The sequence below is a fragment of the Micromys minutus genome (genome assembly GCF_963924665.1).
Source record: "Micromys minutus genome assembly, chromosome: 21".
Taxonomy (NCBI): domain Eukaryota; kingdom Metazoa; phylum Chordata; class Mammalia; order Rodentia; family Muridae; genus Micromys; species Micromys minutus.
The window spans coordinates 18,572,233-18,589,589 of NC_137956.1; positions in this window are offsets into that span (position 1 = coordinate 18,572,233).

Here is a 17,357-nt window from a genome sequence, read left to right on the forward strand (position 1 = left end):
CTTCTAAGAACTGCAGATGTTAAGCTGGTATATGCTAATGTGTAATCATCATCATTATGCACACACACAAACACACACACACACACACTTACACACTGAAATCTACTCAGCATTGCTCTCATTTTCATTTTTACTGAGTCAGACAGAAAAACACAGACATTTACTAGCTGCTCCAAGGTCTACCCGTGTTTATGGGATCTTCCTTACTAGCCCATAGGGTTTAGGATTTTCAGGTCAAAGAGACTGAACATCTATGTTCCATCCCTACTCAGGTGAATGTGTAGGAACTTCATTTCTGAAAGTTTATAGAGTATATATGTCTGAGCACATCCCACAGTATGATAAAGGCATCTAAAAGGAGGGTGTAGAAGCGGGAATGACTTTTTTATTCTTTAAACTCTTTCTTCTATCATCTCTGACACTTGGAGACTGACAGTTAACATCTCATGTTTATCTCCTTTTTGCTCTGTAGTGGATGCTATTTTCCCCCTAGTTCTTTCTGCTTTGTTAACTCAAGTTAAAAGCCAGGGCACTTCTGTGGGAGAACTGGGTGTGTGGGGTGTCAAACTGAACAATCCACTATAATATCTCTTCAGTTAATTTTATCTGACTATTATATTTAATTTAGAATGATCTTCTGGCTCAGAAAATGTTAATACATGCCTAGACCCCTCCTCTCTCTCCCTCCCTCTCTCTCTTGTTTCATCTTGCTTCCTTCTCATGTGCCTTCTCCTGGCCTGTCCAATTGTCTCAGACTCTAACGTGACTAAACTGTTGGCCTGGATTTATTGTTAAAGGAGAAGTTGACCGTTGTGACGTCAGTGATAAGGAAGCAGAAGATTGCATACAGACAGGGAACCCAGTATCATGATGGAGAGAGAGGTGAAGTTGGGTTGTTGAGAGATACTGGTACTCATCTCATCTCATCCAATCGTTATTCTCTGGGGTGGGAATATGGAATGTGCTTCTTAGACTTCTTATCAGATGGATGGATAAAGAGATGTGGTAGGTATGTAAACACAGTGGAATACTGTGCCACCTTTATAAAAGAAAATCTGTCATTTGAGAAACACTAATAAACCTGGAAAATGTTGGACTAAATAAACTATCCACCAAAAAGCAGATACTCTATACCTCACAAAGCTAAATTCACAGAAGCCAAGATGAGAAGGAGGCTGCAGAGTAGAGGTGATTGGTACAATGGTTGGTCAAAAGATACAAAATCCAAGTTAGGCCAAAGAAATAAATTGAGAAGCTCCATTGTAGGTAGTAAAGATTATTTCCACTAACAATAAGTCATATACTTGAAAAATGCTAAGAGAATATGTTTAAATGTTTTTACTACACAAAGAAAAATGGCTGTTGATTAGATTGATTCAATTATTCCATGGAGTATATTTATGTCAAAATACTATAATATATACTATAAATTACACAGAATGTATAAACTAAAATTTAAGTTAAAAAGAAAAAAACTGTTTTTAATGTCACTAAAATTGGGTCAGAATTTTTGTTGTATTTTTCACACAGAGAATATTGATGAATGCCTGTTTCCTCATCAGTAAAATGCAATGAACAAGGCACCCCAAAAATGTAAACACACGAGTATATGTAAAATGAATACTGAAAAGGATGATGTTTTAGTCAGGGTTTCTATTCCTGCACAAACATCACAACAAAGAAGCCAGCTGGGGAGAAAAGGGTTTATTCAGCTTACATTTCCACATTGCTGTTCATCACCAAAGAAAGTCAGAACTGGAACTCAAGCAGGTCAGGAATCAGGAGCTGATAGAGAGGACATGGAGGGCTATTACTTACTGGCTTGAGATTCAGGATCATTTTCCCTTTCTCTGCTCCTCCACTGCATTATTTTCTCCCTTCTAGGGATTTCTTCATCTCATGGATGATAGAGGAAAAATCAATAAATAGTTATTGACAAATGGTGTGAAGGTATGTGGAGCATGTTTGTAAAATGCCCTGTGTGATCAATCCACACTATTGTGTGGTGTGAGGACTTAGGTTTCCAGAACTGTCCAGAAGAGAAAAAGAGATACAGATGTGAGAAATATTACTAGTGGGTTTTGTTTGTTTATTTGTTTGTTTGTTGTTTGTTTAATGTATGGCTGAATAGAATTAGCCACATGTAGTAGCTCTTTTCACTGAATGGATTTATTCCAATGCCCTATTCTTGTACAGATTTTTAAAAGCATTATGGCATAAAACTATATAAATGTATTTTTGTCAGTACTTAATTTTTTTAAAGGTTTGATAGTATGCATTGGAATCTTACTAGTTACCATAAGCATAAAGTACATGTAAAATAAAATGTAATGTGGAAATAGTCAAAGTTTTCTTGGTGTGTATAGATTATACATAATGATTTTTAAATACCAAAAATTACCACAAGGCTATCTTCTTAGCTCTTCAGTTATTAATGATTTAAGGTCTAGGTGTACCCCACTCTGAGTGGGTGCTATACACTTCTTGTTGTTTTTTTCTACAAAGGACTGAGGCTTCTACTTTTTGGGCTTTCTGTTTTTGAGCTTCATATGATCTGTAAGCTATTTCTTGGGTATTCAGAGCTTTCTGAGGCTAGTATCCAATTATCATTGACTGCATACTATGTCTGTTCTTTTGTGACTGGGTGACCTCACTCAGAATGATAGTCTCTAGATACATTCGTTTGACAAAGGCTTTTCTAATACCCTGGCTCTCCTCTCCTGCTTCTTGAATCTTTCCTTTTCTATTTGGCACTTTCAGTTTTTCATCTGCTGGTTTAGTCGCTGCCTTGTCCTCTCCATGTCACTATTTTGAGAGCTGGGTCAACAACCCTTGCTCTCATCTGTCTCCCTACAACACTATAGTTCCCCACAGATAGCAAGTAGGTGTTCAAACAGAATTTTGTTAAGAGGATGAATGGGGAGGGTGTGTGAAGAGACTTCATTTGTTCACATTTGTTGCTCTTCTAAAATTGTTCCTCAAAGCTTAAAGTGACTCACCATCTTTCTTACAAATTTATCCTATTTGACAAATCTCTGAGAGAGAAAAAAAATATCTTCTTTCCTTCTTAATTCTTGATGTTGAGTTTAATATTGATACAAAAAGAAGTTTCGCATAGTAGAAGAAATCTCAAACAGTATGAATACAGTAGAAGAATGTAGGGAGAAATAAATGTACTTTTGAAATAGGCATACTTCTTGGATCTTGCAATACGGTGCAGAAGGAATTGTATACACCGTTCCCCATTTCATTTCCCTGACCTCTCAATAGTCATGTTTCTCCAGTTTCCTTCTTAGTATCTTTGTGGAGCTGTAGATACAGGTGCACTCCTTCAACAAGCACAAAATGACTCATACTGCCTCTGACGTCACTAGTTCGACAAACAGAATAAAAGGTAACCGGAGTGCAATTGCTTGGCTAGTGTTACCAAGTTACTATCTGCTAATCTTCCTTCTCTCTAGGGCTTCTGGTGTTTTCCATTCTATTTAATGAGAGTTGCAGTTTTCCTGATGTGTCTAGTTCTGTAATATATTGAGTCTAACAAAAAGTAGTTATTCATAACAACAGGAAGCCAAGTGCTTAAAAAGAGCTCACGGTAACAGTAAAGGACATTCTGAAGCAGGACAGTGTCAGGAAATATGGTCTGACTTCTTTAAATCCCTTTTCTAAGTATATGACAATATATAATTCCCCCCAAAATATTTCATAAACTGAATATATAATATGCTTTCTAATTGGTAAGAGTGTCACTGTACATTTATAAAATAAACTGACAATATTCTGGCTAACTTTAACAGTCAACTTGACATGGCCTCACTCCTCCGAGAGGAGAACCTGAATCACAATGGCCTGTGAACATGATTGATGATTGATAAAAGGGATGGGATTATCTCTAGGCATGCAGCTTTACCTATCCAATGCAAGAGAGCCAGGTGACTATCATCTGCTCTGCCAGCCGTCCAGCAAGCAGAATCCTCTATGGTTCCTCCTATACTTTTTGGCTGTGAAAAAAAATCCCTTGATCTGGAGTATCAATAATATGTAGAATAGCAGGGAGGCCTGCCTTACACTATGGTCTTGGCTTCTCCCAGTGATGTTCTGTGGTTGGGAATTGCAAACTGGATAAACCTTTTCCTCCCCTGAAATTGTTTTTAGTCAGAATATTTTATAATGGCAACAGAAAGGAAACTGGGAGAAAACTCTGAGATGTCTTTCCAAGAACTGTAATTAGGATCATCTACAGACCATCATAAGAAATGAATATAGAGGGGAAAAAAAGGAAATATAAAAATAGCTTAGACTTTTCTTTCCATTGAAACCAGGCTAAGCGAGCTATTAAAATAAACTAAAAAAAAAAAAAAGAATGTGGTCATTCAACTCTCTCACCTAGAGAGGAAATCAAATAGTTTTCCAGCAGATCTATGTTACATGCTAAAGAAAAGAGGAATTAAATGTTTAGAAATATAGACAAGGTGCCAAAATCCTGGTACTCAGATCTGCACAGACTCACAATGTGTTAATTAACAGCTTTAATTTATATGCAAATCCCTGAAAGAACATAGGGGAGAATGTAACATGTCTCATGGAGAAATCCAGGGAGACTTCAGGGAGGAGGTAGCCACTAAGGATTTCTTTCCAAGGTACAAATCCAATCCAGGGCAATGCTAAGCAAACAGTTTATGAAGCAAAGTCAGACATACATAAATGTGGATGGTGATCTGGATCACCTTGCTCATAACATGTCTAAGACTCCTTGCTCTCTTGCAAATTCATGACCTCCTTTTTCATTAATTGTCATTAAACACATACTGTCTGGAATGTGTAAGTTTACTTGCATGCATAAATTTAGGTCTGAAAACTTGGTATTAGATGCCCAGTTGGTGTGCTCTTCCCTGAGGAAGACTGTGCTTCTTTCACTCTCAGCATCCCTTAGTTGCCTGTAGATCTTTGTGTAGGACTGAGGTCTTGTGAGCTTTCCAGCCACCCACATTAGCATGTTTAATAGCATCTTCCTTGGTCAGCTCCTTTTGTAGGCAGGCTTGCAGATACAGCTTAATGGGTGTCACTTCTTACATTCCTAGGAAATGCAATCACACAGCAAATTCCCAGATCCTCTAGCTTTCACAATATTTCTATCCCTTCTTCCACAATCATCTCCTTAGGTGTGAGAGTTGTGTCAGAGATGTATCTGTTGTGACTGTGCTCCACAACTCTACATTTTGACAGGTGGTGATTTTTTGAAATGGTCTCTTGGTTAGTTGCAAATAGAAGTTTCTTTGATGACAGTGAGTACTGAACTTATTTTTGGGTATAAGATCAAAAATGTAGGCTATAGTTAAGAATTAGTTTGGTTTTAGTTAATGGTGGTTATAGGTTATCCACTAAAATCCATGCCTTCAGTAGCCCTGGTTAGTTGGCTAGGTGTCCCAGACCAGGCAAGATTGACCCTCCTATTGAGTGGGCTTTAAGTCCAACTGAAGAGCTGTCATTTACTGTCAAATATTTGCCTTCCACTAACTTGCATGGTTAGGGTTGCTTTTGTTGCATTAGTGCTATTCTGGTCACTGATGTAGTTGATACACATGAAGGTATGACTCTTGGTTGCTTTTCTCCTTTGGAAGCTGGCACGGAGCCTTCTGATACCATGAAACCTTGTCCTTAGGGAGGAGTCTTTGGGTCAGTTCCAGTTTACGTACCTCTAGTTCCTATCTCTGTAGTACACTGTGTCTTCAGCAACAGAGATTTATGGTCCACCTCTTGTAGTATCAACCTAGGGCAGTAGCAGTAGTTTTTAATGCTTTGGAAGACTCTTTGATAACTCTAACCAACAACTCAAAAATAGATTCCCATGCCTGGTGTTGAAGGCTTTGTTAGATGGTCCTTGGTCATTGAGGGGAGCATTGTCAGCACAGATAAGAAATTTTCATTTAAACTGTCTGTATGTTTACAGACCCTCTTATGTGTATTATAGGTATTTTGGATAGTTAATAGTATGATCCCTTCTGACATTTTCAAACTTCCTTACTCTTACACCTTCCTCCTTCTTCTGCATTTATCTTTTCCCTTCCCTAATTAGAGCACCACCCCACTTTTCTAAGTCCCCTCTTCAGATCACTTATACCCTATTCATCCCTTTCATGTTTCTTCCCCACCCATAAAACACCACACTGGTCCACTTTTACTTTCCCAGGTTCACCAGCTATTCTTGGTACACACCTAAAGAGTAAACAAATGAATATCAGATGAGAGATCATTCAACATGGGTCTTGGTTACCTTACTCAATATGATCTTTTTTAGTTCTATCCATTTACCTGCAAATTTCTTTCTTTCTTTTTTCTTTACAGTCAAATAGTATTCCATACTCATATACACCAAGGTTTCATTATGTAAATTATAGGCATTAAGACCAATAGGCTGTTTCAGTTTTCTAGCTACTGTGATGAGAACAGCAATGAGCTTGGCTAAGCAAGTACCTTTGAGTGCTTCGGGCATATGCTGAGTAGAATAGCTGGGTCATATGGCAGATTTATTTAAGTTTTTGACAGTTCTCCATGCTGACTTTTAGAGTAGTAGCTGGACTAGTTTGTAACCCACTCATTAACAGTGAATGAGTGTTCCCTAAAGGAATGTTTGAGAAGAAAACATGGTGGCATGAGACAGAGAATTTGAAAATTCCATTCATTTAACAGTAAAATTTACGAAGCAGAAGACTTCAGAAGGGGGATAAACCCCAAAGCTGGTAAATATTTTACTCTAAAAGATGTTAAACACTAGCAAAATGTATGAACTAATGCAATGGACTCGTATTCACTACCACCCTTTAACAAGTATAAACTTCCTATCTTGTTTCATTTCCCTTTTAAGTCTTCACTGGATATTCAAACACAGTATCAGACATCAACTCTTTCCCCTTATATATGCTATTAGCATGCATCTTCCACTGATGAATGTGTCTTGCCCGTTTTCAGTACAGAAGAATTTGAGAAAACATCCTCTTTAAATAGAAGATGTGGTACCAATAAAAGTTTTCAATATGTAAATGTAGTTTATATAGAGATAAAACAGAAGAGACCTCTACTCAAGATCTTAGTTACCACATCTTTAACAAGTTGGTTCTGAATATAGCAGGCTGAATGAAAGCTTCTTGAGCTTCTTGACCATTTTAGACACAACGGACAGAGTGAAGAGGTGCCTGAAAGCTGCAAGTGCAGCTGCCAGCAACTGAGTGCATGCGTGGATTCAACCACGGAAAATGTAAAAGACAGACATGAAGTACTGCCCTTTAAAACTGTTAGGCAAAATGATCATACACAAGCCAGAAAATTTGGTGCCAGCAAAGTACATATGCATAGTTTTCACTTGAGTAACGTCTGTAGGGGGTTATCTATGAAATGTCAATTATGCTCCATTCAAAGCCCTTTGCCCAGAATGTCCACCCCAGCCTCATTGCTTTTCCAAAGCCCAGGGCAGAATGTTGGCCAAGCAGCCAAGTTTTAAGAAGTCTTCAGCTCCCTCACTGGGATCCCCAAGCTCAGCCCGATGGTTAGCTGCAAGCATCCTCAACTGTATCTGTATGACTCTGGCAGAGTCTTGGGAGCTGGAGAAAAAACTGAAGGAGCAGAAAGGGTTTGCACTCTCATGGGAAGAACAACATTATCAACCAACCAAACCCTCCAGAACTCCTAGGGACCAAAACGCCAAACAATGAGCACACATGGAGAGACCCATGGCTCCAGTTGCATATGTAGCAGAGGATAGCAGTGTCTGGCATCAATGGGAGCAGCAGCCTTTGGTCCCATGAAGGCATGTTTTCTCAGTGTAGGGGAACTCCAGGGATCTGAGGTGGGAGAGGGAGGTTGGAAGAAGGAGCACCTTTATGGAAGAAAGCGAAAGGGGAAGGGGGAATGGGTGTGAGGGAAAAGGATAACATTTAAAACGTAAATACAAATAATATCCAATAAAAACATTAAATCAAATTTTAAAAAAATGTCTTTAGCAATTATAGTAAAAAGGATCCTACGTAAAAATGTTCACTGGGGTAATTTAAAGTCAAAGAAGACATAATCTTGCCAAAATTTGAATAAGGAATCTTCGTGACACATTCCTAGTCCAGAACTACCAATATTTTGCTTAACTGCACAAGAAAAGGGACAAAATTTTAAGAACAAAACAACGAAGTAAAAATAGAAGTTGTGTGCCTGAGTAGCCTGATCTTGCCAGAAGCTCCTTCACCAGCCACCCGACCCCCAACCCCGAATACAGGTCGTCCTAACCATGAGATAATCTCAGCCAGTCTTCTCAAACCACCCTGTGGCTGAAGGGGGTCTCTGTGGAAGCCAGCCCAGCAGGTAGTGCTGATTTAAGCACTCGAGGCAGAATCCAGAGCTCACCTGGAGGAGTTGGTCCTTGCAGCTCTGATGTGAGAGAACAGCAGATGCAGGGCCCTCTAATTAGATACCAGCAAACGAAATGACTAGATTCTTAGGGATAGGCTATCATTTTACCACCTGGATAAGAAACGGAGCAATGGCACAGATATGATTCTTCAGCAAATTGGCAACAGCTGCCAAATTGCACGCTCAGGAAGCCCAAGACAGCAACTATTCAACAGATATTCTGTGCTAGGCCTAAAATTTTCCTAAGACATGTTTCTGTGAATTTCATGTTGTTAACCATCAGGTGGGATGAGGTCCATGCTGAGGAGTCTGGATTTAACATGGTTTTCTCTTCCCAGCTGGATCACACTGGTTTTTGTGTATGGAAAAGACAAACCACTCAACACACATGGCTTCTTTCTTTTTACCCCTATTTTTCTTCCTGTTGTAAGAGATCTACCAATGTTTCTCTAAAATTATCTCCTGGTACTGATCTGTAAATAACATAAGTATAAAATATTTAAAAGTTAAAAATGTCAAGCATAGTCTTTACTATGATGTCCTTTAAGCTGCTGCTAGCTTAGTACTTTTTTCTTTGTGTTTTGTTCTTACATATATAGCATAAAAATGTTTAGTAAATACGAAAGAAAAAATTCAGATCTAATTTTAAGACCATAATTTGATACTAATTCATGAATGTGCTTAACTCTTGCACATTGTATTAATTAGGCCTCTCTAGAGCAGTGTCTCTCAATCTTCCTAATGCTGAGATCCTTTAATAAAGTTTCTCACATTATTTTGACCTGAACCATAAAGTTATTTTAGTTGCTAATTTATAACTATAATTTTCTACTATTATGAATCTTAATGGAAATATTTGTGTTTTCTGATAGTCTTAGGTGATCTTTGTGAGAAGAAGTCTCGGCCCACAGGTTGAGGAGCTTGAGAACAACTTTTCTGAAAACAGAATTGATATAATACATACAAGCACAAACACACACAGTACACACATATGGCAAACACACACACACACACACACACACACACACACACACACACACACATATGAGATTTTTTTTGGAATGGTTCACATGTTGTGTTCTAGCTAGTCTTACAATGGCTGTCTACTATCAAAACATCCAAGAAACCAGTTCATTTCATGGAGCTAGATGTCTTGGGTGGTCTTTAGCACATCAGAATCTTGAAGAGGTAGACTCCAAAGCCAGTGAAAGAAAGAACAAACAGGTAAAGAGCAAAAAGTCTCTTTCATCCTTGTTCTTCCATAGACTGCCATAAGAAGGTATAGCCAGGATTAAAGATGGACAAAGGTGTATCTTCTAACCTCACAGATTTAATTAGGAAAAGTCCCTTGCAGGTGTACCCAGCTGTTTGGGTTCTAGTTAGTTCCAGATATAGCTACATTAACAACTAAAAACATCCATCATACACATTGATGTTTTTTTCTTTCTAAGTAATAACCTCAAATGAGAAAAGAAAAGAAATTCAAAAGTAAATCACACTAAAAGAGAACAGGTTGAATGTTAATTGTTGTTATGGCAATGAAATAAAATGTAAAGAAGAAAATAAGTAACTTAGAACCTTCTTGGATCCACTCCTGTAAGCACCATTGCAGAGTTGAGAAAAGGGGCCAACAGAAGAAATGGATACAGCATGTCTATACTACACATGATCTTAGGATTCACTAAAGATGGTGCATGGCCCTTCCATTGTTGATACGAAAATTATTTTGGAATTTTCATTAATAATTTTATTGAGTTGGAGACGTGGAGAGGTAGACAGATGAATGGTCCAATCCTGTGTGTCCTGACCTTCCCCTCTGCTCATGTATGTATGCATCAGAGAGGAGAGGAAGACAATGAGACCAAGGTCATACTATAAAGGAAGAACAGTGTTTACTTGCTCATTTCCATTCTAAATCTAAGTTACTAAAAGAAACAGTCTTCCATGGAACTGACACTCAGCAGTGATCTGTTTCTGCTGTCACACTAGTTGGGTGTGATGCCACAGTTGGACTTTCCTCAGTTGGGATCTCTATCCAACCAACCATCACCCATAGACTTTCTGTCTCTGTGCTCTCATACGGCCACTGGGAATAATGCACAGCTGCAGTCCTTTGATGGATGGATGCACAGCAAGCCCTTAGAAATTAATGAGTGCCTAGATGGATAGGCTGTTTAGAAAAACTCTTTACTTCTCCTATGTTTTAAATAAGAGGTATCCTGTACAACAACAATCTACTATTTCACTAGCTATGGAATAAACAGGTTTTAAGTTTGACTTAGAGTTGCAATGAAATACTTCTGGTAAGTTTTCCTTTTAAGGCCAGAAGGCAAAATTGCCCATGAAACTTGAACAATTGGAAATATAACCCCCACGCCACCCCCATGAAATCAGGGCCCTGAAACCAGTGTTGGAGAGACTGTCCTCCTGGAATTCAGCCCTGAGATACAGACCACAGTATCCAGCTTTTATTCTCTGCTTGGTAAGTAAAATTTTCTTGGGAAAGTAAATGCCAATAAATTAGTTGAGAGAAATAAGTTCTATTATATTCACTGTGTTGTGTGTCATTTAGAAGAAATGAAAAATAATTTAAATATGACATAGAGGCACATGTGATGGAATACTGTAACACTATTAAAAACACCCATTCAAGAGAGAGAGAGAGAACCCATGTAAGTATTCAAATTACAAACAGTTTAATATTAAAAATGAGAACGTGTATGTTAGCATATGCATACATATACATTAGTATACTTTTGTACAAATATATTTATAAATATTTTATTATATTATATGCTTAGCAATAATAAGGGAACTTGTAAATTTGTGTTTTGTCTGAATAATTATTTAAATTTTTATTCAGATTGGTTCTAAATAAATTAAAAATTAAAATACAAATATCAACCAACCATATCCCCAGAGATACCAGGGATAAATCACCAACTAAAGAGAGCACATGAGAGGACCCATGACTCCAGCAGCATGTGTAGAATGCAGTTGGCTGGCATCAATAGGAGAAGAAGCCCTTGGTCCTGTGAAGGCTTGTTTTCCAAAAGCAGGGCAATGTCAGGGTGTTGAGGTGAGAGTGGATGTGTGGGAGGGGGAACAGGAGAGGGGGGAGCCAGAAAATGTAAATACATAACCTATTCAATAAAATAAATAAATAAAATACAAATATATTAAACATAGTTCTCCTTTAGTTGAGATAGTCTAATACTGTTTTGCTTCCCTTTCTTTGTAATTTACCTTAGACTCCTAAAACTTATATCCCTCCTATCCTCTGCATAGCAAAAATACATACATACATACATACACACATACATATACACATAGATACATACATGAGATAAAAAAATAAAAAATAAACAAACCATTCACCTTTCTGTGCTTCCTGACTTCAGAAACAAGGTGAGCAGCTGTTTTGAGCTCATAGGCCATGCCTTTTCCACAACAGTGAACTGCTTTCTAAAGCTGTGGTCCAGGGTATATTATTCTTTCTTTGAGTTGCTTTTGTCAAGACAATTTGTCTCAGTCATGATAAAATACCATGTGAGGCTGCTGCTGTGATTACCCTGACCATGGGGTTTAAGTATGATTTGTGGGAAAAAAATGTGGAAGAGTTTGGATCTTTGGGTTAGAGAAACTTTAGTAGGTTATAGCCAGGGCTTATGGGCTTTTCTCAAGGGAGTTTTGAAGGCTAGAAAGCTGAGAGAGAGAAATGTGAACAGTGAAGACCTGCCTCAGAAAGGAACAGCAACACTCTTGGGATGTAGGTAGAAGCTATTCATACCATATTTGGGAGAAGCATCTGACCTTGTCATATGCATATCTGAGGACTTCAGTGAGGGTGAATTCAAAGTTAAGGAGTTAAATTGTTTGGCAGGAGACCGCACATGATAAGATGGTATTCGGCTATGCTATGGTCACTGCTTCCTGCTCTGATTCAGGTCTCTAGTGAGAAAGAACAGCAAGAGGAACAGAAAGGTGTGGAAAACGGCAGACTGTTTAGGAAAGAAGGGAGTTTAAAGTTGCAGACAAGGCAGGTGCTGAGAAAGCAGTCATAATTGTTAACAAAATTAGCATCATTAAAGAGAAGCCCTATACTAACAGGAAATATGCCCTGACCCCACCCACCAAAGGTTTCTTCTTGGGAAGATAAAAATTCATTCAGAAGGGGAGGGCTGGAGAGGTGTTTCTCTATGGTTAGCAACAGGAGGTCTGTACAGGGGTCCAGATCACATCTGTGGTTGGCAGCAGAATTTGCAAAGTGTCATCCACGTGAGGATAGTTTTATAAACATGATGGATGCAAGAGGGAGTGTCATGGAACCTTGTGTCAAGCTTTCAAGAGACCTCAGGGGCCAGGCAGCATGTGTCAGAGCTGAATTTCCTGAAAGATCAGTATGAGTAACCACTGCATAAAGCTGGGAAGACAATGACCAAGTTTCAGCAGAAGCCTTAGGATGCTGTAGATCATAGGGCGATGGGATGTCCATCATCAAAGACAGATTGATGAAGTGGATGTCCATCACCAAAAACAGCCCTAAAGAGAGACGGCATGTGCATCAGGAAGTGGAGCTGGAGGAGCACAGCTTCCAAGATCCTTTAGAGTCTAATTTTATCATTTGACATGCATCATGGACATGGAGCTATAGATTTTGTGTTTTGACCCTGCTGAGTTCAGTAGCCTAGCCTTTCTTCATTATACACACATTCTAATATTTTGGAATGGGAATATTTGCTGCATTTCATAACATGTCAGAAATATGCAAGTGTTTGTTGATGCTATAGAGATTCCCAAGAGACTACCTGAATCTCTGGAGAAATGCTACCGTTGTTGGATCAGTTAAAGACCATGGAGAGCTTTAGAGCTGGGCTCAGTGCTTTTTGCATTCTTAGATGGCCATGTATCTATGGGAATGGGGAGTGGAGGTTACAGCTTAAAAGCGATTCATGTATTAAGTTGATAAAGAGTGGACTGATGATTATAATTGATCTTGATATGATAGGGTCTAGAATCATTTAGTAGACACTTGGAGTCTTGAAGGAGATTGCACCTTGGCTGAGATGTGGGAAGACCCACTCTTGATTCCATTTCACAGACTAACATCCCAGGCCAAAGTAAAAGGCAAAAGCAGGCAGACCAATAAGCAGCTCTCTGTTCCCTGACTGTGAATAGATCTCAATTGGCTGATTCAGGAGCCCACAGTGGTGCGCCTTTCCCACTGTGGTAGATTTTATCCCCAAACTGAGCCACAAACTTGTTCTACCTTAAGTTGCTTTTGCAGGATATTTAATCACAGACATACACAAAATAGCTAATACAGTGGCTTTCTCATAAAAAAACTTTATGCTGTTCTTCCCTGTAGTAAGTAGTGCCTCGTGATTACCTACAGAGAACTTGAATCTTCCTAGCTTTCTAAAACAGTCAACCCTGTGTACTGTTTGAATAGGAAAGACATCACATGCATTTTACTAACATGGGAGCTGCCTTCTTTCCGTTTGATCTTACTTATTTGTTTGGTCCTCAAGTTCTCCTTTCTCCATTAAAGAGAAGACCTCATCTTCTCTACTTCAGGGACATTTATTTGGAAAGAGAAAAGGGGGAAACTGGCAATTATAATTTAATGCATCAAAGTAGAAAACCAGGCCAAAGGACAGAACCAGATTTGGTTGGAATTCCAGAGTTATTCCTGAACTGAAGCTGTGGAAAGGATGAACAGTGGATTATCTTTTATCCGCTGGGGGCCACACTGAGCCAATTGATCACAAGATTAAAATTTTGGCAATAAAATGTCACGTGTCACAGAATAGGCATCAAGACAAACTCTTGGGGTGTTTGGTTTTTCTTTTTCAGTCATTGTTATGCCCACTTGCTTCTGCTCCAGGGCAAAGTTCAATGTCCCACATCATGGCTGACAGAGCTGTCTGCAAAAGCATACTAGAATAAAGGCAGAGGGTTGGCCGGGCTTTCCTCAGATTGGGTTGCTGATCTCTTTCATTTCCTTCTCTCTCTTTCTCTCTCTCTTTTTGGTTACATAAGATATTTTGGCATTATAAACATAAAATATTATTTATGGCTTCCCACCAGAAATGGTCTGAAACATTTCAGAATTCCAAATTTCACAACTTAAAAAACATGGATATAATCTCCAATTTTAGAGCAAAACGTCCCATTATTAGAACCATATTTCTCTCAAACGATTTGCAAATTTTCAAGTCACTTTCTATGGGAATATGTGTGACTAGATGTGCACTAGATGTGCAACTGGACGAACACTCACTCGTCTATCCCCAGGAGACAATCAACCTGACTATAGAGCAGTACGAGACCTATAGCTTCAAAAATCTTACTCTCTGTTTCTGCACGAGAAAGCAACTATGCTTTGTTGGTTGGCTAGTTTGTATCTTATTAAGGCATAGACCCTACACTGAAAATGGGTTCTTTAAGGAAGGATTAACAGAGCAATTCCTTGTGAGAGTAAAGAAATGAGAGTGTCCCAGGCTGTGAAGCTGTAATACTAAGTTGAGAGAAGGGGTTGCTTTTATCTTAAAACAGAAGATTCAACAGGAAGAAACACTGTGAGCATCAAGAGATAGATGGCACAGGAAGAAGTCAGCAAGATCTTGAGCTCCAGTATAGCTAGCCAAGAGAAAATAGATAGAACCAGGCAAACTACATGCATTCAACTCCACATACTGGAATCTGAATATAAGGGAGTCTTGTTGGCACAAACCACAAACATGAGTAAGTACCAGTCTGGATTCCACTTCTGAAGTAGAGAGCAAAAGAAATAGAATGAGTAGATGGGGTTCTTTAAGGCTCATGGCTATAATTAATAAATAAGTACCTCTAACTTTAAAAAAAACTATCAGTACATTTGTCTTGACACACAAATCCCAATAGTACACGGGATTGTGCTCCTAGTGGACCTTGGTCACGCCATTCCCATGGCAGTGGTGTTAGTTCAGCAATACATGCAGAACCCAGCCCATGTTAGTCAGCTGTTCACTATCCCGGTGATAGTCACTGATTTGTGGGCAGGCATGTATCTGGCAATGGTCTGATAAGAGTGACACTCAGGACTGTACTTTTAGGCTGTCTAGGAAGTCGTTTCTTCCCTCCTAGAAGCCAATGAGGAGGTAAGTGGTCCTGGAACAGTCTAGCATTTACTGTAACCAAAGTCAGAAAACAAAATGGAAAAAGTCATTCACTAATTATTTACCATGAGTGGGCACCATCAAACAATGTCTTGAGTTTGCCCTGAGTTTGTATTTTTTTCAATCGCAATGGTTAACCCTTTGCTTTTGGGGTTAGTTAGAATAGAGCTTTCTCCTGTCTGCAGAGTGTTTCAGTTCTTGATGTCCTTTCAGTTATTGGTAATAGTAGCAGGACTTCTAAGCTTGCTTACTGTCTAACTCATATGAGATCAAGGACACACACACACACAAATCAGATTTATTTCAATCATTCCTCTATGCCCTAAGCCAGACTAATGTTCACTTAGAAGTCATAATGTAGAGCTCTTTAATATAATTCAGATCAATTTTCAAACTTCATTTTTATTGTTTTCTAATACTTGCATTAGCTTAACTGTGATGCAAATACTTTTGACTAATCATTAAAATAATTGGGTTCCTTCCTGCCAAAATCTTCCTCTTTTGCAAACACATGCTCAAGAATCCTTTTCAGATTCACAGGTGGCTTTTCTTTGTTTTGATTTGCACATTTTACACCCAGATTCATGATCCCAAGTATGCACATAGAAGAGCAATACTACATTTTAGCTATAAAAGTGTAAATAGCACCCATGGTAATAAACAAAGAGACAACTTGTTGGTGTTGTTTTTAGATTATCCAGCAACAGAGCAGATGGCAGTCCTTTGTTCAGCCTAGTCTGATGCCTGGCTTGGTGGCCAAAGGTGTTTGTCACCTATGACACATAAAAATCAAAACAAATAAAATCCAGGCAGTGCAGTGCCAGAGGAGAAAGACAGACAGACACCTGCAGACTACCATGCCACCCAAAAACCTTTCCTGCTATGCATGGCTCAGGCAGGGGGTTGACACTCACTTGCTACCACAACTCTCACCAGGGGTCCTCCAGCTGTGTGCCAGCTTGCAGCAGGAGCCACCACAATGTGTGAGCATAAGGTGGACAGATTGGTATTAAAAGAAAAATGAACCTGGCTTAGCATTTTGAAGAGACCATCTGGTGCTGGAGATTGGGGATTTGCAGGGAGAGGAGTAGCCTGTTGTGAGTGGCCAGCCTACTACCTGCGACCTTGAGGTCCTAGGCTAACCTGCCACTGAGTTAGTCTGGGTTCTGGTCTGTGGCTACTCAGCACCAGAATCATTGTCAATATCTTTGGCTCATATTGCTATTAGAAAACATGGGGACTTCCCTAGTTTGGGTAGCTACTAGGAACACAAAGAATCAATAAAAAGTGGGGGGAAAAGTTTTAAAATTCAAGGTTTAGCAACTCAGGCATTTGTTTAGACTCAACTACCAGCAACTAGATTGTAAAGTAGATTAAAATATGGCAATTCTCATATCTTCAGTGAGCAAAGCTTGTCATTGTCTTATACACAAATGTTTCTTTTTTTCCACATTTATTTGGTTATAGCTGATGAAATAAAACTCCATATATTTAAGAAGCACAATATAAAGCACTATTTTTAAGCAGTCTCTGTAAATGTGGTGGCTTTGCACGTTTTTCTTGTTCTTAATAATTTGTCTAGCTTAGAACTGTCAGATTTTTGTCTTCCTATTTGAAGCCGTGGAGTGGGTAAAGTCTAATTATCCAACAGGGAAGGCAATTTCATGTCACCGCTGACAAGATAGGCCCGGACCAGAGCAAGAGTCTAAAGTCTATAGGGAGGCCAGACTACTTTATTGACACTGGTGGAGAAAACACAGTACAAAACCTAGTCTCAGTTTAACCAACCAGATAAAAGAG